The sequence below is a fragment of the Sturnus vulgaris genome, chromosome 2, assembly GCF_052056855.1.
Source record: "Sturnus vulgaris isolate bStuVul1 chromosome 2, bStuVul1.hap1, whole genome shotgun sequence".
NCBI classification, from domain to species: Eukaryota; Metazoa; Chordata; class Aves; order Passeriformes; family Sturnidae; genus Sturnus; species Sturnus vulgaris.
Window position 1 is genome coordinate 23,735,565 of NC_142244.1, and position 20,269 is coordinate 23,755,833.

The 20,269-nt window shown below is 41.5% G+C and overlaps 1 protein-coding gene across 40 annotated transcripts in view; it reads right to left on the reverse strand.

Moving 5' to 3' along the window:
* The window catches only part of ZBTB20 (zinc finger and BTB domain containing 20), a 504,648-nt gene that overhangs the window by 55,446 nt on the left and 428,933 nt on the right, over positions 1-20,269 (reverse strand). For 24 of the 40 annotated variants that reach the window (XM_088158952.1, XM_088158933.1, XM_088158947.1 and 21 more), the window contains 2 exons: positions 15,998-16,109; positions 4,972-5,068 (listed from right to left, as the gene is read on the reverse strand). The gene's annotated coding sequence lies outside the window, so the exon portion shown is untranslated. Of the gene's footprint in view, positions 1-4,971; positions 5,069-14,050; positions 14,197-15,997; positions 16,110-20,269 lie in introns of all 40 variants that reach the window. The other 16 variants (XM_088158949.1, XM_088158924.1, XM_088158938.1 and 13 more) reach the window with 2 other exon arrangements.

A 20,269-nucleotide genomic window follows, 5' to 3' on the forward strand; every position in this document is an offset into this window, starting at 1 on the left:
TGTGGGCACATATATTTTAAAGTACATGGACTGCCTATGTTTTGTTTGTAACAGTCTTCATGGATCTTTGGCATGTTCCAAACGAACTCTGGCACACCTTCACATCTTCTGGCACATCTCATTTCCCGATCCCAGACATTCTCCTGTGCAGCCAGCATGCTCTAGGGACTGCAGGAAATCTGTGAGCACTGCTACCCAAACAGCTTTCAGATAGCACACCTTTTTGGCCAGGGAGCAAAGGCTGTACATAGGCTTGGACTCTGGATGCACAGGGCAATGAAGCTCCTTGTACCTGAGAGCTGAACTGCTGTATTTAAGAGTTAGCCCAAGTTACATGCTTGGAATACAGCCTCTGACTTAAGGTCTATCCACACACTAAGCTGCTTACCCTGGGCAGAAGACTGCTGTTACTTGCAGAGTGGGGACTTAGTCTGAATAAACAAGACTCGTCAGTCAACTAGCACAGCCATAGTTCTGTTGTTAAACCAAGCACTGACTGATGTTTCATCGTGTGGCTGATCCTGCCTGTGCCTCCCAGGCTTTCAAAACTCATTAGAGGTACAGGTTAAAAAATACTATAGCAACAGGTAGTGACACCAAGGAGGCTGTGCAAAGCATCCCCTGCTTCTTCCTATCCAAACCCATATATTTTCTACTTCTCTTCTAAGGCTGACACTGTGTAATCAAGATGCTCTTGTGTCATCACTTTTCCACATTGTAGTCCTGCAGCTCGGTGACTTTTACTCACTAGGATAGTAAGAATACAGCAGTGGTGCTGATTGGCACTAGAGATTACATCTCTCCACAGCAGTTCATTTCCCTCCCTGTTCAGATGTGGGCTGCATGTCACTATCACCTGAAAGGAATGCAGGCTTCCACAGGAGGGAAACTGAGGAATCAGCAAAGTCAGCTAAGGATCTAAAGAAAGCCTTTCAGAAAAGAAAAATCTTGGGGACACTGTGATCAAAACTACCTGTGAAGAAACCCAAAGTTCTCCAGTCTGCAATGTCCAACTACTGTTGCCAGCAAAGGCAAAGTCACAGCAATCCTGCTGTTATTTTAAGTTCATTGCTATTCTTTTGTTCTACGTTATCACCCATACAGAAAGCTCCTGTTGCCATGATCTTCACCTACATATTCTAACTAAATATTCTTACATTCTCTTACATAGGCTACTTCTATTGCTATCTTATTGCTATACGTCCTCACAGGGAGAGTTGTTAAGTACTCAATCAGGTTGTGGCATCTCCATCCTCGGAGATTTTCCAAACTTAATTGAACAAGGCCCTGACTAACCTAATCCAGCTTGGAATTCAGCTCTGCTCTGAGCAGGGAATTGGACTAGAGACCTCCAGAGGACCCTTCCAACCTAATTTTTTTTCTGATTGCACACTACTTCTATGAACATTTCCATCAGCAAGCTCTCTAATATATCTCCACGTTCCAGAAGGTAAAATGACACACTAACTTTGGAAAACAGTGAATTGTTACAACTATGTCAAAAAACCCTGAAAGAACAAGGGTAGGAGCAAGAATTCAACAAATAATAAGTGTTGTTTGTGGAACCTTCCCAAATTACACCTATTTATGTCCCATCTCTGGACTTCATTGATCGGCAATCCTATGTGATTATTTCAGTAGTAAGGGTCAGTCTACCTTGCTGCTTTAGTTCTTATGACTACATTCTTCTCTACACACTAATCTTGGAAAAGAGCTGTTTGCTATTTACTTGTTAATAAGGGCAATAATTGCCATGTTTGGAATGCAAAAGACTTTGGAATGTGCTCTTGGAGCAAGGGGCTCTGTTCTGATCTCCGCTTATCTCGGTCTCCACACATACCTATGGTGCATTACAAATCCTTTCCAATACTGAACTCACTCTTAACATTATCAGAGGGCCATCATCATCCTTGCTCCTTGTGAAGAATGGTAGAACAGCAATACAGCAAAGAGATGGTAATTTTGTACATGAACTTGATGCATAGAATCCCAGAACAGAACAGATACTGACTTTCAAAGTCTAGAAGGTCCCTGCAGAATTTATATTTGCTACTGATTTACAAGATATTTATCCAGTTTATTTCTAAATATCCTACCTACTCTATCACTTTATATTTTCTATCCTATATAAAGTCCATGTACTTTCCTTTTGTTGGTATTCACTTTCAGCATTCCCTTATATTTATTGTGTTATTTTTCATTATGTTAATTTACACCACTTAAAATATATTATCTTCTTTCTTCATTGTATGTTCTCCAATACCTAACAGTAGGCTAACTGCTTCTACTGTCATCCCCGAATTGAACTGTGTGTATCAGTACTTCTCAGCTCATGTGTAAAGCAGAATGTACAATCACTGCCATAATTTTATTTCTATTTTCTGTCAGCATCCTCATTGCACTGAGGCATTCACTCCTTTCCATGTACCTTAACACCGCACTATCATACAAGATCTCAAATGGTGGGCAACTCGTAATGATGCAGTAGCTGCAATGATCTGGGCACTGGCTGTAAACTAGAATTGGCTCATTTCTGTTTTATTTGAAGGCAGAATGGGTAGTATTTTGGATGTCCTAACCTTAAAGCTATCTAGAAACTAATTACTACCTCTGAGCTTTGGAATGCCTTTAAAACCCCTGCCACACTTCCCCTTTCTTGCTGCCACTCTTGCATACAACTTTCTCTCCCTCAACCCTCCACTTGCTCCCCACAGTGGATTTCTTTGCATGTACTTCCCTTGCAACCATTACTTGAGTTTGGAATGAATTTCCCCTGGAGGAGTTAACACGTTCGCACAGCGGGGCCAGCAAACCAGGTCCCTGTCAAAAATAGACAGTGTATGTTGTACTTCTCACACAGCAGCTATAACTAATGCTTGAACCTTCCCTTACAAGGGGAATAGCTCTCTGTCCTGCAGAGACATCAGGTTAGCACTGAACAAATTAGCTCAGGTATAGGAACCAGTGTAGCTGTGCAGAGCCCACAGTAGCATCCTGACTCTCAGAGGAAGCTATGATAATGTGACTGCATGAGAATAATACTACATAATGAACAATAATAAGGCAGTTTTCTGAATATAGGGAGGGGCTGGGTCACCAACCAGACCTTTGTTCGTTGCATATTAAACAGCACAGAGGGAACATGCCACAGGGTTGCTGATGTTGTTGCAAGTGCTGCTGCTGTCTGAGTCTGCCCACCCATGTTCCAGGCATTATTTTGCCTCTTCACAGCTATGGCATCACCTTATAGTAAGTGCCCTCAGGTCAGAAATGCCTGTAGTGTCCAAGCACTGCACTTAACTCACTGGTGCACAGTTAGTTTATAACCTTAGTAATTCACAGAGGCTGTATAAAATTGAGAACAAAAAACCCAAAAAACTAAAACCTCCAGCTTTTCAGATCCTAAAAATAAGAGTGTGAAAATAGTTCATGTCTGATTTTAAGCAATATTTTTCCTTAGTGTTCTGCTGCACATTCTTCTTCTTCTGTCTGTGTGCGACTAACACAGCTCCTGATATCAGTGCTTATCACTGCCAGTGTTGTGTCTCTTCCAGACATGACATTGACAATACATATTTAGAAACTGACAAAGTAAAGAGAGAGAGATGAGTACAATCACTGAATATAAAAAATAGGCCTGAAAGAACAAGAAAACCCCACTGAAATCTGCCCAGAGACCTCACCCCAAAATTCAGGGCACACTGAATGCCAGAGCTGAGGGTGAAGCTTCCCAAGACAAGCTCACTTTAAACCACCTGAGCCACCACAGTTTTCCTGCCAGAAGTGTTGCTTCAGTTGTTAAAAGTCCTGCACAGTCTGACTGGTTGAATATTCACACATCTTTTCTGATGATTTTGCAGCCACACTGATCTTCATGCTGTTGCAGCTACATGACTGGCAGTTTGTTTAAAATCTCTGATTGCAAGTTTGTGTCATACAATGGAAAACACAAACTCCTGAAAACATCGCCATAAAATGTAATATGAAGGAGAAATCCCAGCGGAACACTGCAAAGCAAGAATGGGAGGCACAGAAAACTGACAAGAGAGACCCAATGTTCTAGTGCAATAAAAGCCTGGAAAATTTAATCATCACAGAAAAGTAAAATAAACTCCAAAATCCCTTACAGGAGACTGATTAACATAATTAAATTAAACTCAGAGATTAACTTAAAGTAAGATTGAAATTTGCTGTGTTCTTTTCAGGCCTGAAGTAGGGTTTATACAACCCAAAATTTGTCCATTCATTCCACCTAAACCACAAGTCTCATGAGAGCTGGGTCCTGACTACAGAGCTTGCCTGACTTGTAACATCAGAGCATCTCAGGTATGCTAACAATACTGACAATTACTGAGAACTGATCAGAAGAATTCAAAACAATTATATTTATGGGGGAAAAGTACAAATATCAGACAAATGGTCATTTCAGAGCACAATAAAACCACAATGCAAAGCTAGAATTCTCTCAGGCAACATTACCTATGTAATCCAGCCAAATCTACCAAATCATAATGGCCTTAAGTCATAAATGTCTCAAGACCCAGAAAAAACAGTGTAAACCTTTAAGAAGTTGCAGTAGATTCCATCTGTATTGCCTGAAACACCAACGAGAGAAAAGGTGTCTAATTAAAAAGTAATAAGACTAAAAAAGAAGATAAACACTGCAAAGACAAACATGGATGAACCAACTAGAACAGCACGAACTAGAGCAATAAGTAGGGAGAACCTGCCAAATTAAAAGATACATGCAGATCAAACCAGCCATTGCTGAACTATGCTGTGAGGCTATGACTTAAATATTTAACAGTTTTTTACTGACATACTTTTTGCCCACATATTTCCTTGCAAATTTCAAAAGCAGAACTTAGTTTACCCTCATCAGTAAGGCTCACAGGTGCTGCAGTTTGTTTTTGTAAGATGTCTTTTTTTTGCTGAACAAGAAGTCTTTTATAAGAGATAAAATATACTTACAGTGGTTTCCAAATGGTATCACTCTTCAGGTAAATTACTCCAAGCCTTGGACCTAGTGCAGACGTTCATTGGGGCAGGGAACAGAGAGAGGCTGTGTCTGTACCAGGAAGAATCAAAAGGAAAGGTCAGGGAGAAATAATAATTATTTACTGAGAGCAAGAAAACTTGCTACAACTCTAACTGGTATTCTGTGCTGTGAGTACAGCTGGCTGCAGCCTGGTGGTGCTGAATTCCTGCTTCAACCCCACCAACCGGGCTGCAAACGACCACAGAGTCAGTCCCCAGTTACCCCAGTCTGCCCATGCGACCTAATCTGGTAAAGCAAGGAGGAGAGGGAGGATTAGCCACCAAAGTGCTATCAGCAGGATTCCTTCTGAGAAGTCCCTCACTCCAATGGCATGAGCACGGAGCACTGATGGAGAGCTAGAACAAACTTGGCACTCAAGTGCATCTCATCAGAACAACAAGGCCAGTCCTGTTGTGAGCAGCAACAAACACTTCCTCAGGACTGAAAGGCAGGAAAGAGAAGGAAAAAATCCTTCTTCGTGTCTTTTGCTGTCTTTACATCACAAAAAGCATGGCTCATATCAAAGCAGAAACCCCACTTTTCTCTCATCAGCCACCTGGTCTACTGTATTGACACTAGAGAAGTAACTTATTGCCAGCCTTGCAGGAAAGGTTTAGCTGAGCAGCAGTTTTATCTCTGAAATCTTCTGAGCTAAAGAGACAGTTGGAACCAATGGACTGAGATGGAAAGGATCCAAAGAAAAACCTCAGCTCCAATATTTATTAGATGGAGATTTCACCATCCAGATCTAAGTTTCTGGGTATATTTACATTTTGGGGGGACTTGAATCCCTCGCTAAACTAAGAGAACTCCTTCTGTGCTAGCTTCTTATTATCCTTTGGTGGCTCACTGTGGGTATATTGGGAGTACGTCTGAAGTTGACATCAGGGTCAGAATTAAATCCCGCTCACTTCTCTTATGCAAAGAACTCTTGACATGCCAGCATATTCAGTCCTGTCCACAGCAAAGCCACTGGTGCCACTTCCATGAAAAAATGATCTTGCCTACTCTGAGCAAACCAATAAAGCAAATATTTGTTTTATCAAAGAAATCAAGAAGATGAATGAAAAATGGTAACAGATGTAATTGTTATTTCAGAGGTAGCTAATGTCACTGTTCAAGTTGAAATTTATGTCTGAAAATGCAACACAAAAAACCCCCACTGTTCGTGCAGCAGGAACACTCCAGTGAGTACCAACAGACACAATGAAGGATTTTAGATGACACTGTAATAATGTACTTTACAAAATATACATTTGGTTTTATGTTCAATTCACACATTTTGTAATTATGATGTTTCTTAGTGACTGGGATATATACTAAATTCTGATTTCAACAGGCTACATGAAACCTGGCAGCTACATTTTACAGGGGGTCAAGTAAACATTTTCTTTGATTCCAGTTTTTTTTTGGTTGTCCCCTCTTGGAGTCTGCTTTGAATTGCAAATTAAGTAAATTCAAACACACACAAAAAATCTACAACTTAGCCTGAACCTCTGAGTTTCATCAGGGCTTGGGAGAGGAACCACACACATCAGGTTAGTTCAAAAGAATTACATAAAATAGTGACACTTTCGACCAGAACCAAGGATTGAATTTCAAAGGTGCAGTAACACCCAAGGATTCTGTAGATTTAAGTTCTTGCTAACACTCTACATGGCTGACTTTCAAGCTCTCCTTCCCACCTCCATATATGGCCCACCTGTTCTGTTAATGCTGACCTTGCTTCTTATAGCCACTTTGCACACATCAGCCTGTCTTTTATCTGGTTATTGCTCACCTTTTTAAGGCATAAATCAATCCCATGTGCCTTAAAGACTGCCTAGTACTTCAGATAATGTGCATTTTTAACTTGTACTAGAAGCAGAAAAATCACAGGATAGGGTCTTTAGTCTTTATTTCACCAGAACTCCTAATTTCACACAAGAGAAGCCTAAGAACTGCATGTACTAATCCTGCATATTTTGTCACCTCTCTTTTTGTGTCATTACTGTTCTTCCAGTCTCTGGGATCCCAATCCAAGTGGCTCTCTCTTGTAGCACTGCCTAGCACTCAATCTGGCTTCACATCAAGGGTCAGGCAGACAAGTTGTTAGAGATAGGCTATTGGAAGTCTTCTACAAAATCTGGGCTCAAAAATCTCTGTGAAAGGCAATACTTAAAATATCTTCATTTTTCTCCATGTTTTTTGCTATGACCTGGGAAGATATCTCTCTTTCCTCCAGTGTGATGAGCATAACGCATGAGATCCTCACCAGTTGTTAGGCACTTTTAAAGTACATAAAATCAACAAAGCTGATGGTACTTCTTAAGACACTAGGATTGTAACAGAGAATGAAATACCCCAATTTTTGTAAAGGACTTAATTAAACTTAGGAAAAAATAGAGGAAAAGGGTCTTTGACCATAAGAAGATTGGGCAAAAAGAGAGACAAGCAGGACAGCAGAGGAATGGGATGTGTGACATTGAGTTAAGTAACTTTTCCTCTGTCTACCTGGGCTCTTCTATCCAGAAAAGGAAAGCATTATATTTCTGTTCCATGGGGTACTGTGTGCTTAATTAAGATTTTGGAGGATAAATTTTCTGCATGAATGCATTCCAGAAATGCAGACTTTATTACTTAAATACTCCTACTAATGATAGTAACTTGGACATTTTATATATGCTCACTTTTATTCCACCTTGCTCTTTCCAAGTTTTATCTGGTAATTTAGAGGGCGTGAGGAACATTAATTGTATCAGAGTTTTTATTAAGGAAAGTCCATTTTACGAGAGTAGTGATGTACTACAGATTGTGATTTAAGATTTTAGGTCAGTTTTATACTGACTTCAGTGCAATTGCAGTGGGCACGAAGTCAGGAGAATATGTGGTGCTTTACATAATAATGCTGATGATTAATAGGCTCCTGGACCATAACTCTATATTCTGAGGCACTGATCCTCCTTCTCCCTCCTGAAATTTGTGTCTTGACCCTTTCATCTCTTGTTAGCTACCTTTCCAGGGCTGTTCATTAATCAGCACCATCGATCTGATGTGGTCTGTCATACTGTATTACCTAAAACACACAGAAGCAAGCATTGGCCTGACTCTGCTCTTTATACAACACACCATCATATTTCCTTTACAGATGACTTAAATAGTATAAACATCAACTTACTGCTGTTGCTTGGTCCTGAAACTAGCTTTTTCTGGATTAGTTCCCTGCAGGATATTTCTGTCTCTCCCCTTGGATGTACTTCTGTCTGCTCAGAGACACCATCAAACACATTCATTATTCCCTGCTTGTAAGGGGCACTCCTATGTCTGACAGCAAGGGACAATCAGCAAAATAGCTTCTCTTTGCTTGAGACCTGGTACCACAATCTTCTGTTACACTTATTTTTAGTGATTCCTGATCAAGCACACTGAAGTTTTTAGTTAATTGCTATTTATTTTATTCCTGCAATAGTATTTTCCTTGATATCATCAGAATGCTTCCTTCTGCCTTTCCTCTGATCCCTAGTAATGAAAAAATTAAAAGATGAGCTTCTTATGATCTTATTTCTGATTACTCTTATTTGCTGTGCTGGAACAGTGCTGTCTATCATGAGGCAATGGAAAGTAACTTGCTAGTGCCTCAGAAGTCAGCACGTCTGATCTTAATCCACATATTGTACAGCTCTCTTGAGTCAGGTGGGTTGAGTTTTAAATGATATATTTTCAAACTGGGCTGTTTAGGCTAAATTCAATTCTTTTTGGTCACTTTTTCTCTCTGGGAGTAGCATTTTGGATTAAATTCCTAAAACCACAGGAAGAAGGACATGAGAACAGCAGTGTTAGCCATCAACAAACAGGATTCAAGAATCACCTTTCAACATGAAATGGGCTCTTCTAGATATATTTTACTGCTTCTCTGTAAGGAGAAAGTACATTGTCTTTGACTAGGACTTACTATGTCATTTACATTGTATGAACAAGGTTAGGCCATTGGCTATCTACAGGTAGATATCCAACCCCAATGTCTTAGAGATCAAGATAGACTGAGATATAAAAGCAACTGTTCCAGCAGAGGCCAGAACTTGTGCCAAAAAACCGTCAAAAATTTAGCAACACAGGACATGTTATGAGAAGGCCATAAGCATGGATTTTTCACAGTAGTCAAAGCTTCATTTCCAAGAGCAAATGGCTCATTTTTGTATTCTACTGGGAATGCTATATGTCCACTATCAGTATGGCCTGAAAATCAGAAATTAATTTGTTAATGGCTTAGACATTCACGGAAAGACTGTTTAAAGAGGCTGGACTGCTCCAGCCTGGTAAAGGCTACTTTCCCACAAGGACGTGTTTGCAATAGCACTTGAGAAAAATATCTCTCCCTGAAGTCCCAGAGGTACTTACTGAAATCCAGAATAGCAATGTAGTTTGTAGGAAAGTCTAGATTATGCTCCCACTTTTTGTCTCATAGGCCCTCTATTACTTGCCTGCATCTGTTTCTTTTTCCCTTGTTTTAGTGCCTTTTTTCCGATAGTACAGAATTTCACTGCTCTTAAGCTGCAATTATTAAGTTTGATTTTGGCACTTGGAATAGGAATTTTCGAGGTCTCACTTTTGTCTGTTGATTTTTCTGACATTTCTTTCTATTTGCAAGCAGTACTCTTAGTGTAACAGCTAACCGTGCCTAAGAGTTCAGGTCAAAAAGGATGACTCTTCTCCTTCTGACTTTCCTTTCTACTTCCCACGCTGAATCCCTTCCTACATGGGGCAGTGGTACAAGGCCTCAGCTCAGAACATTCTCCCTCATTTAAGATCTTAGTGCTGCCTATTTTCAACTAATGAAGATCTCATCATACTCAGTGTGTTGGGTGTGTAAATTCCATACCTGCAGGTATGGCAGGTGCCCAAGCAGAATGTGTGCCACTCTCTTGGCTGCTCCTTGCAGGGGGCAGAGCAGGATAAAACCGTGCTTGGCAAAGTTAAGCAACTGCTTGGACTTTGCATACCTCATGTGAAATGAAGATAACTGCTACTTGGAAGAAGAAATTAAATGTCAGTAGCTGGTAGGCCTAATCAGAGCAGGTTACCAGAAGCCGTAATGTAACATTCAGTTAATGGTTTAAAAGAATACAAAAATCTGTGATGCCAGACTGAACCATGGCAGTGGGTCAGACCACTTTTCACATGTGGTAGCAAGAAGAAACACTATTGTACACATGCATACATACATAGATACATATAAGAAACCATATATTTATGCATGTATGTAGAGTTATATACATGATCATTATTTAAAAATTATCTTATTCTGGCAAAACATTCATGGATATAAAACATGGATTTTTGTATATTCCTACTATGTAGCCTTCACAGTTTTTTTACATAATTTTCAAAGCCGTTCATTAAAGTGGGGTGTAATTGAGGTGCACAGATAAGGTCCTAATTTTATTGATGTTGGTGTGGAATATGGAGTAAATCATCTGTGCTCAGTGGAACTGCACCTACATAACCTTTCCTGGGAACAGACTGATTTGTGGGTAGTGCTTGTATACTGTGAGCGTTGTTGAATCTTGAGTGCTACTTTTCTACAGATACTTAGTAATAACAGAAGCAGTTTGGAGGTATAAACAGTCTCAGGCATTTATGTGCTGATGCTGTAGGTTACAAGGCATCAGCATTATGGCATGAAATTCAAAAGGTTTGAGGGAGGAGAACAAATAAGAGGTTCAGGTTATGAAGCCATGAACATTCAAGATGGCCAGTGCAATCAGAATATTGTCTTGTTGACAAGAAGGCAACAATTGGACAATATGACACCGCCATGCTACTTTAAACAAGATTCTCACAAAACTAAAGGCATAGTTGTGCTTCAACTAATACCAATGTTTTTGAAACTGAAATATGAATTGCCATCACTGCAATCACCAGAGACGAAGAAAATGTGTAGAAATTAAATTGTTACAGTAATATATCTGCCTAAGCTACTGCTTTGGCTAGATGAGCCAGATTAACTCATGACAGATGAGCTTCATGAACATTTCATTGCCAAGGAACCCTGTCAAAATATTGGTGATTTCTCCGAATCTGTTCAACATCATGGAGATGTCAAATGAAATCTGAAAGGACATTATTTTTCAGGAAGAACAAAAACAATGAAAGCATACGAAGAAAATTAGCTGAGTTTCTTCCTCCTCCCCTACATGTTCCTTTGGTTTCATTAAATGCTGTCCTTGCAAATACTTTGGCATAAACCCTGGAACCCTTTAGTCCCATAGATGTTGGTGAATTGCAAAAAGTACTGAATGTCCTCAAAGAATAGATCTCCCTATTTCAGTAACCAGGTTTTAAAACAGACAATGTGTTTTCACCGAGGTGTAGGGACTGTGCAATCTCAGCACATAACAATTTAATCAAGATTTACACCATTGACACTGGTTCTGCCATACCCCTGTCCTTCCTGGTCACAATGGTACAGCACTTGATGCATCAATGTCTGGCCACCAAGCTTGTGGTTCTTATGCTGAAGGATGATCTCCATCACAAGTCTGAAGTACCCTTTCATGAATATGGAACATGATACAAAATGGTAAATGATAAAAGTAATTAAATACTGTTTTTTTCATGGCTTGTTGCTTGCCAAAAATAATGAGATACTGTTTACATTAATTAAAGGTAGAATTCCATGTAGGACAGTGGAATAAATTTCAGCTATAAATTTCAATAGATTTGATCCCTTTGTCACAGGACTATCCCCTTCAAGGCAAACTAAGAAATAAAAGTTTCACTGGTACATCTGGTTTTCTCAAGCATCAAGAGCCAGGTCATCAAACAGATAAATGGAAAAACTGAACATCCTCCTTCCCCCCCAAAAAACCTTAGCATTTTATTGATAGAATTCCTTCCTCTCCCTGAGCTTTCATTATATGACTTGTTTTATAAGGACATGAAAATACTTGCACAATTTTTATCTGCCTTTACTGGATGAAGATTTATATTAAAAATCACATTTGCATGGCTTCTGAGGGGCGAAGTCTGAGACAAGGAATCGTTTCCTTAAGTTTTAACAATTTTACCACCACTGCCTGAATGCTGAGCTAAATAACTTTGTTACTGTCAATTATGAAAAAATTAAAATTATTTTTTTTAATGTTGTTGTTTCGGATGACTGTCTCCATCTCTGAAGATTTCCCTTGCCAGTCATTCATTAAGAGTCGGTAATCAACACAGTGAAAAAACTAGGTAAAAAGCACCACGAACGTGTTTTCCTGTACCATTCTTCCTGTGTGTTTGCTGCCTCTGGCCTCAAACTGTACAAATGAAAGCTTGTTTGATTTATGTCAAAAACTATATATAAAATATCAAATGGGATCCACAGAGAAACCGAGTCACTCTGGGCTTTAGTTTCATTATCCATTGAGGAATAACTGACTACAGTCTTGGAGTATGTAGAACAGATCAAAGCCCTTGCTTCCTCACAAGCAAAGAGAAAACCACTGTATATTTCCTGTTTCATGCTTCAGTGCCAAAGCACAGTGAAAAAAGTTCTAGATGAGCATGTGAATTATTCTAAAACATTGTTCAATCAAATCTGATGGTTATGCGCATTTGTGAAACTCATCATTTGAAATGTCAAGTCACTGACAGCAGTGTGTCCTGAGGTGTGATGTATATTTGTGATAATTATTTGCTTTTTAAAGTTATGTATCATCTGCATCAAACCAGGATTTTTCTTAAGTGTGCCTGAAATGTAGAGATGTCAGTGCCAGCTGTGTTATTCAGATCTCGGTTTTAAACACCCTGTGCCAGGAAAACATAAGAGTCAGGATATGACTACAATGCCATTTTTTAGGCACTCTGAGTTATTTTTCACTATTCTCTTAAAACTGTACATGGTGTGGCTGATGGAGAATGATTACTAACATTAATAGCAGCTGAAGTGATTTTTGCGCAGTATATGCAGCACGATGCATTAACGAAAATAACATAGCAATAATTGTTATTCTTACTTCAGTATTAGCAAATGATACTTTTGGGATTTATTGTAATTCAGTATTCAGCACTCTTTTGTGGCTCTTAGAGGCCTCTTCTCTGGTCATTTCAAAACTTTTTTGAATGAAACTGAAGGCAGTTGGCTCTGTTGCTGGGTAAGTTCTGCTAACGTAGGAGGGCTGTCTCCTGAGTGCTAAAAAGACCATTTGCAAATCTTCAGCATCTTCTTCTTTGACAGCAGAAGTTACTATGCAGAATGGTTTAGATGATGCTGAAATGAAATTTTACAGGAGATCTACAATCTTCCAAGAGGTGACATGGTAGGGAATGGCAGTGACTTGAGGGGACCTGATAGCAACTTTCCCACCTTTTATTTTTGGAAAGTGACACTGTAAATAAGCACTCCACCAGTGTCTGAACTTAACATTTTTCCTTAGCAGGAAAGAAATTCTGTGAGGAGGTGATTTGAGTTTTTGAATGTAGACAATCTGGCAGCTACCTTACTCCTGATATTTTGTGATAGAAAATCTTATAAGAAAATGGCCCAGATGAACAAAATTATCAGGGCGATCGCCGATATTCTGATTTCTGCATGACTGGCGAGAAGTACCATAGGAGATACATCAGGGATCTTAGCTGTAGGGGAACTTAGAGTTATTCTAGTTCAGTCAGATTTCACAATTTGCTCTAATGAAGAGTGCTGGCAGAAGTTTAAAGCTACTCCAGGTCTCAACTCTCCCTCCACATTACTATAAAAATGTCTGTAGAAGTGTTAACTGCAGAGGAGCCAAAAGTTGTTTTGGTTCCAGTCTTTCCCAGCAGGAGTAACTGAGAAAATAGAGTAGGAGTGCTAGTTCTGCTCACAGCTCCCTCAGCCTCCTGCAGAACACCAGAGACATTGCCAGGAACATGGCAAAGTGTGCCCAATGCTGTCACCCCTCACAACTCCTGCAGCCTCAACCACACCCTGCAGACACCACCAATACAGATGCACTGGCTCAGTAACTCCAGAACTCTTTGGAATTAGCATCAACCTCCACAGCTGATCACCTGAAGCCTGTTTGCAAGCAGAAGGTATCAGGAGGCCAGAAGGTATCTGTTCAGCCAGCATTGATTTCTTCAGCCTTTTGTCTGTGTCTGCTTTCTCTCTCCTTTGGAGGTAGCTACTGTTACTACAAGTAGCATGAATCACGTCTCTGTTAAAAAAACACAGCTCCAATTGTCTTACATAACCCTTGGTAAATGCATATCTAATAATAGCAAGCCATTCCCAGGTAGGGTATTCTGTGTCCCAGACCCAGACACATCCACATGCATGCACACACACATATTCCTATTACTTTCTACACCTTGTTTCTGGGAAGGAGTGAACTTTTCACATGCAGTATGACAATTCTGAGCTGCATTACATGGCAACTATTATTTTAAAATGCCATTTTCACTTATTGCCTTAAGAAGCCAGTCTGGTGTGTGCAATTTGCTTCTCAGCCCAAGCAGCAAGAAGGAGTGAAAAAAAGCCCCAACAGCTCTGTTTGGTTTTGAGAGAACACTGAATGGTGAAGGCTACGGTTGAATCCTGTCCTGAAAGCTGGAGATTTTCAAGGTGTTAACTCTCGTTCTGTCTCTTAGGGAAGGCCCATGTTTTAATAAAATATTTCTCATAGTTCTGATAAACCCTTGTTTTTATACCTCTCAGCTTCCCCCTTGGAAAAGTAAATGACAATATGCAACTCCGTCATTATTGCATGGCTAATGCAGCAAATCAATGATGAGGTCTTCAGATGAAACTTCTCCATAAATTGAAAATACTATACTATTTGTAATCCATGAGTGGTCTACAGAAGGAGGGATTTCTGAAGATTACTCTGGTGTCACAAAATTCTGAACTTTCATTCAGTAGGAGGTCATCCTTGCATGACTACCTACAACTAAATCATACAACTGAGCACTGTCCATACACTTCCTGAACTCTGACAGGATTGATGTCGGGACCACTTCCCTTGGGAGCTTGTTTGCAAGTAGAGTGGTTCTAGACTATTTCACAAGGTTTGCCAAAGAAAAGAGTTCCTTCTGACCTCTCTTATCATCAATCACCATTTCTGGGCATCTAAACTTGAATTATATGTTATTACCAACATAAGAGCCAGATTTCAGTCATCCCAAACCTTTGTATTCTCTCATTTTAAGAGATGTCTTGGAGCCAGGGATTTGGAAAGTCAGTTTCACTGCTGAATTTGTTCAGCTTTGAGAGTTCAGTTTAGGTCCATCTTTTCCCACTGCGTGAATAGAACACATGTGAAGAAACAGCTAAAAACTTAGGTGGTGATATAACAAAAACATTCTCTTTCAGCTTTTATTTCTAAATCTATTATCTTTCTTAGCTCAGGTAATCTTTCTTGAAAGTTTGTTGAGAGTACTTGAAAACATCAAAACTTAGTGGATCAGATGTTCAAACTCTGTTTCTGTGCCTATCTTTGACCATGACATGCCATACTGCATGCCCGGCAGTATCTTTGGAGAAATCCAACTTTCTGTTTTCTCGGGATCTATGGACAACAACCAACAATTTGGTATTGTTATTATGAGATCAAGTATCTTACTTCTTATGAATCCCTGGTTCTACAATTCACCTTACAGTAAAGTCAGACCTGAACTAAACCTAGACTGTGTTTGAACACACAGAGTGACTGATCTGGCCAACAATCGCAGACCAACTTTCATGGATGCCCTCCCACTAAGTTATTCTACAATACTCATATGATCTCCCACAGATTTCTGTGGGTGCAATGGGGAAAAAATTGGACTGATACTTTTATTTGTCATCAAATAAAAGTCTACAGTTCAGCAGCAATAAGACTACAGTGAAAAGTCCAAAGACCCAAGTAAGTGAAAAAAACCAAATCAAACAAGAAACCTACTGAGTTGTAAACTGTAGTTTATCAGTACCATGCAGTCATGAGCTGACTGTATTGCTGCCCTAGGGTAAGAAGTTCTTACCTTCTCTGTAGGAAGTCCAATTAATTTGCCTTCACTATCTAGTAATCCCTTTGTGAAGCAGTAAGAAATTCAGATATTGGCCCCTCTGTGTTACAGTGTATTCTTTGGAAAGCTGAAAGAGAGAAATGAATGGAAACCATAGAACATGCATCAGTTGCTGAACTTGCAGCATTCTTGCTAGAAGAGCAGTATTAATATTTTAACTGCTGATTATAACACTGTCCTGGGGTACAATGCAAAAATGTGTATTCTATCACCATCTGTTAAAATGTGGGAGGGGTGGTGATCCTTATCTCTGTGGGAGATATCCTCTGCTGATGTGCCATCTGATAAGATCGGGGGATGATCATCGTTATCTATTCACAACCCATCCTTCCTCCAGAAGATATATTCTGTTAATGGGCCATTAAGTCCTATTGTGTGAATGATAAGATTACATCATCCCATTGGGAGATGCCCCAACCAGGGGCAGGAGCCAAGCCTTTCCTACCTAGATAAAAAAACCTGGGGTTTGGGACCCGAGGGCAGACCTTTCTACTGGATCCCAGAGGAAAGTCGGACCTTTTCCACATCATCGCTGGATCTTCAGAGGAAAACTGCACCTTCTACAGGAGCACTGCTTCAACAGAACCACATCCGTCATCCAGGAGGACTGCAGCCACCATTTATAGGGACTGCTACCAACACCCTGACTGACAGGGTGTCAGGTTGTATTTCTGACTGTGTTGGTGGTTGTTTCTTTTATATTATTGCATGTATTTTATTTTTTCTCTTTTCTCCTATTAAATTGTATTACTGACTTGGAGTCTCACACTGGTTTTACTTTCAAACCAACACATTAATTGGCGCCCAACGTGGGGCACGAAGGGTACTGAGGAAAGTCAGTATTACAATTTTGTTTTCACCATGATTCTCAACATGCTTACATGGGTTTTATATCTTGCTCTCTATATTTTTCCACACATGGGGAACTATCTGCCAGCTGTAATGCTCCCGTGTAGACCAGGATATGGTATAAAAATTGCTTTACTGGCCTATTATGTCTACTGCATGATAACCTCTGAGGCAATGAACATAATCTGGAATATATACTCGACTTTGTTTGCTTGTCCTAGTCTAGGTTGCTACATCCGGAGTTTTAACAATCACACCCAGCCCTTGGGGGGAGGGGTAAAGGATGATTTTTTCCAATCTTTCCGGCCTGATACAGTAGTTTTTGGAAATGTTGAGTTCCCGCTGGATGCTAAGGACAGCATAATATTGTTGTTAGTTCTGCTTTGTCTCCTCTGCACAGCCTTTACAGCCTACAACATGCTTAGAAACAGAACACTACATGGCATATTGATGCGTATTCTTGAGGAAGAGGAAAAAAGAAACAAATCAACTTCGTCCACGACTGCACAGAATGTCACAAAGAGGAGAAGAACCAAACAAAAAGCAACAGTGTCCGTGTCTATGCAGACTGCCACAAAGGAGGAAAAAGCCAAAAGCAAAGCAACAGTGTCCGTGTCTACACAGACTGCCACAGAGGAGGAAAAAGCCAAAAGCAAAGCAACAGTGTCCGTGTCTATGCAGACTGCCACAGAGGAGAAAAAAGATAGAAGCACCATCAGCATCTCCACACAAACCATCACTGAGCCAGAACAGCCTAGACCAGTAGCAGTTGCGCCCGTTCAGAAGAAGAAATCAAAGAGCAAATCAGTTTGCATAGTGACTGACGAGGACGTGGCAGGACCTTCGCACCCAGCAGAAGTGACAGAGCCAGAGATCATCACTCGCTCTCTATCCCTGGGTGAGCTGCGTGACCTGCGGAGGGAATTCACCCGCCAGACAAATGAGTCCATCTTGACCTGCTGCTCCGCATCTGGGACGCTGCAGCCAATGACACCATTCTGGATGGATGTGAGGCCAGACAACTGGGATCTCTGTCCCGGGATGTGGTCATTGACCAGGGGATTGGGAGAACCCAAGAAACTCTCAGCCTCTGGCAGCGACTGCTGACAAGTGTGAAGGACAGATACCTTTGTAAAGAAGATCTTCAGGTGCACCAAGGAAAATGGAGCACAATAGAACAAGGTATCCAATGCCTGAGGGAATTGGCCGTGCTGGAGATCATTTTCTCAGAAGATGAGAGATTTCCTAAGAGCCCAGACTGTGTCCGGTGCACGTCACAGATGTGGTTGAGATTTGCACGACTTGGACCAGAGATGTATTCCCGTTACCTGGCAACGCTGCAGTGGAGGGAAGGTGAGGACATGGTAGGCGTCTTGGCCAATAAACTAAGAATTTATGAGGACACTGTCACAGCCCCATTTCGTACCCATGTCTCATCTGTGGAAACACGGCTGGTGGAGCAAGTCAGAAGCCTGATTGAAGAGGGCCATCAGAAACTAAAAAAAGAACTTAAGGAAAACAACTACCAGATCTCTCCTGAACCAACAAGAGTTTCTGCCATTAGGAGCCGGCGTTCCTCAGGCAGGGAGAGAGGACACACTCCACGAGGTAACCTCTGGTTTTTCCTTCAGGAGCATGGAGAAGACATGAGGAAGTGGGATGGAAAACCCACCTCCTCCTTAGCAGCCCGGGTATGTGAGCTGAAAAGAGGGACACCTACCCCAAGAAGCTCATCTAGAGTCAATGCTGCTCCAGTCTCTCTTGTACAGAACTCCAGACAGTATCAGAATGATGATATGACTGATCCTCTTGAAGGAACCTCAAGAACCTATTTACAGGGAGAGAGCAACGTGTACCAGGATCAGGAATAGAGGAGCCCTGCCTCTAGCCAGGTAGAGGAGAGGGATGATCGGATCTATTGGACTGTGTGGATCCGATGGCCTGGCACATCCGACCCACAAAAACATAAGGCTTTGGTTGACACCGGCGCCCAGTGTACTCTGATGCCATCAAAGTATGTAGGAGAAGAATCCATCTCTATTTCTGGGGTAACAGGAGGATCCCAGCAGCTGACTGTAGTGGAGGCCGAAGTGAGTTTAACTGGGAACAGGTGGCAGAAACACCCCATCGTGACTGGCCCAGAGGCCCCATGCATCCTTGGCATAGACTATCTTAGAAATGGATACTTCAAAGACCCAAAAGGATATCGCTGGGCTTTTGGGATAGCTGCTGTAGAGACAGACGGCATTAGAAAACTGAGCACCTTGCCTGGTCTTGCAGATGACCTCTCTGCTGTGGGCATACTGAGAGTTGAAGAGCAACAGGTACCAATCGCCAGAACAACAGTACACCGCCGGCAATACCGTACTGACAGAGACTCAGTGATTCCCATCCATGAAATGATCCGTAAACTGGAGAGCCAAGGGGTGGTCAGCAAAACCTACTCACCCTTCAACAGCCCCATCTGGCCTGTGCGTAAATCTGAAGGAGAATGGAGATTGACCGTAGACTATCGTGCATTGAATGAGGTGACTCCACTGCTGAGCGCTGCTGTGCCAGACGTGCTGGAACTCCAGTACGAGCTGGAGTCCAAGGCAGCAAAGTGGTACGCCACTATCGATATCGCCAATGCATTTTTCTCCATTCCTCTGGCAGCAGAATGCAGGCCTCAGTTTGCTTTCACCTGGAGGGGCGTGCAGTACACCTGGAATCGTCTGCCCCAGGGGTGGAAGCACAGTCCCACCATCTGTCATGGGCTGATCCAGGCTGCACTGGAGAAGGCTGAGGCCCCCGAACATCTACAGTATATCGATGACAGCATTGTATGGGGCAGCACAGCAGGGGAAGTCTTTGAGAAAGGAGAGAAGATTATCCAGATTCTGCTGAAAGCTGGTTTTGCCATTAAGCGAAGTAAAGTTAAGGGACCGGCTCAGGAAATTCAGTTTCTAGGAGTCAAGTGGCAAGATGGACGTCGTCAGATCCCAACAGAGGTAATTAATAAGATCACCGCTATGTCTCCACCTACCAACAAGAAGGAAACACAAGCCTTCCTAGGTGCCATAGGCTTTTGGAGAATGCACATTCCTGAGTACAGTCAGATTGTGAGCCCTCTCTACCTGGTTACCCGCAAGAAGAAACGATTTCCACTGGGGCCCTGAGCAGCAGCAAGCCTTCGCCCAGATCAAGCAAGAGATTGCTCATGCAGTAGCCCTTGGCCCAGTCAGGACGGGACCAGATGTGAAGAACGTGCTCTACTCTGCAGCCGGGAACCATGGTCTGTCCTGGAGCCTGTGGCAGAAGGTGCCTGGTGAGACTCGGGGTCGACCACTGGGATTCTGGAGCAGAAGCTACAAAGGATCTGAAGCCAACTACACTCCC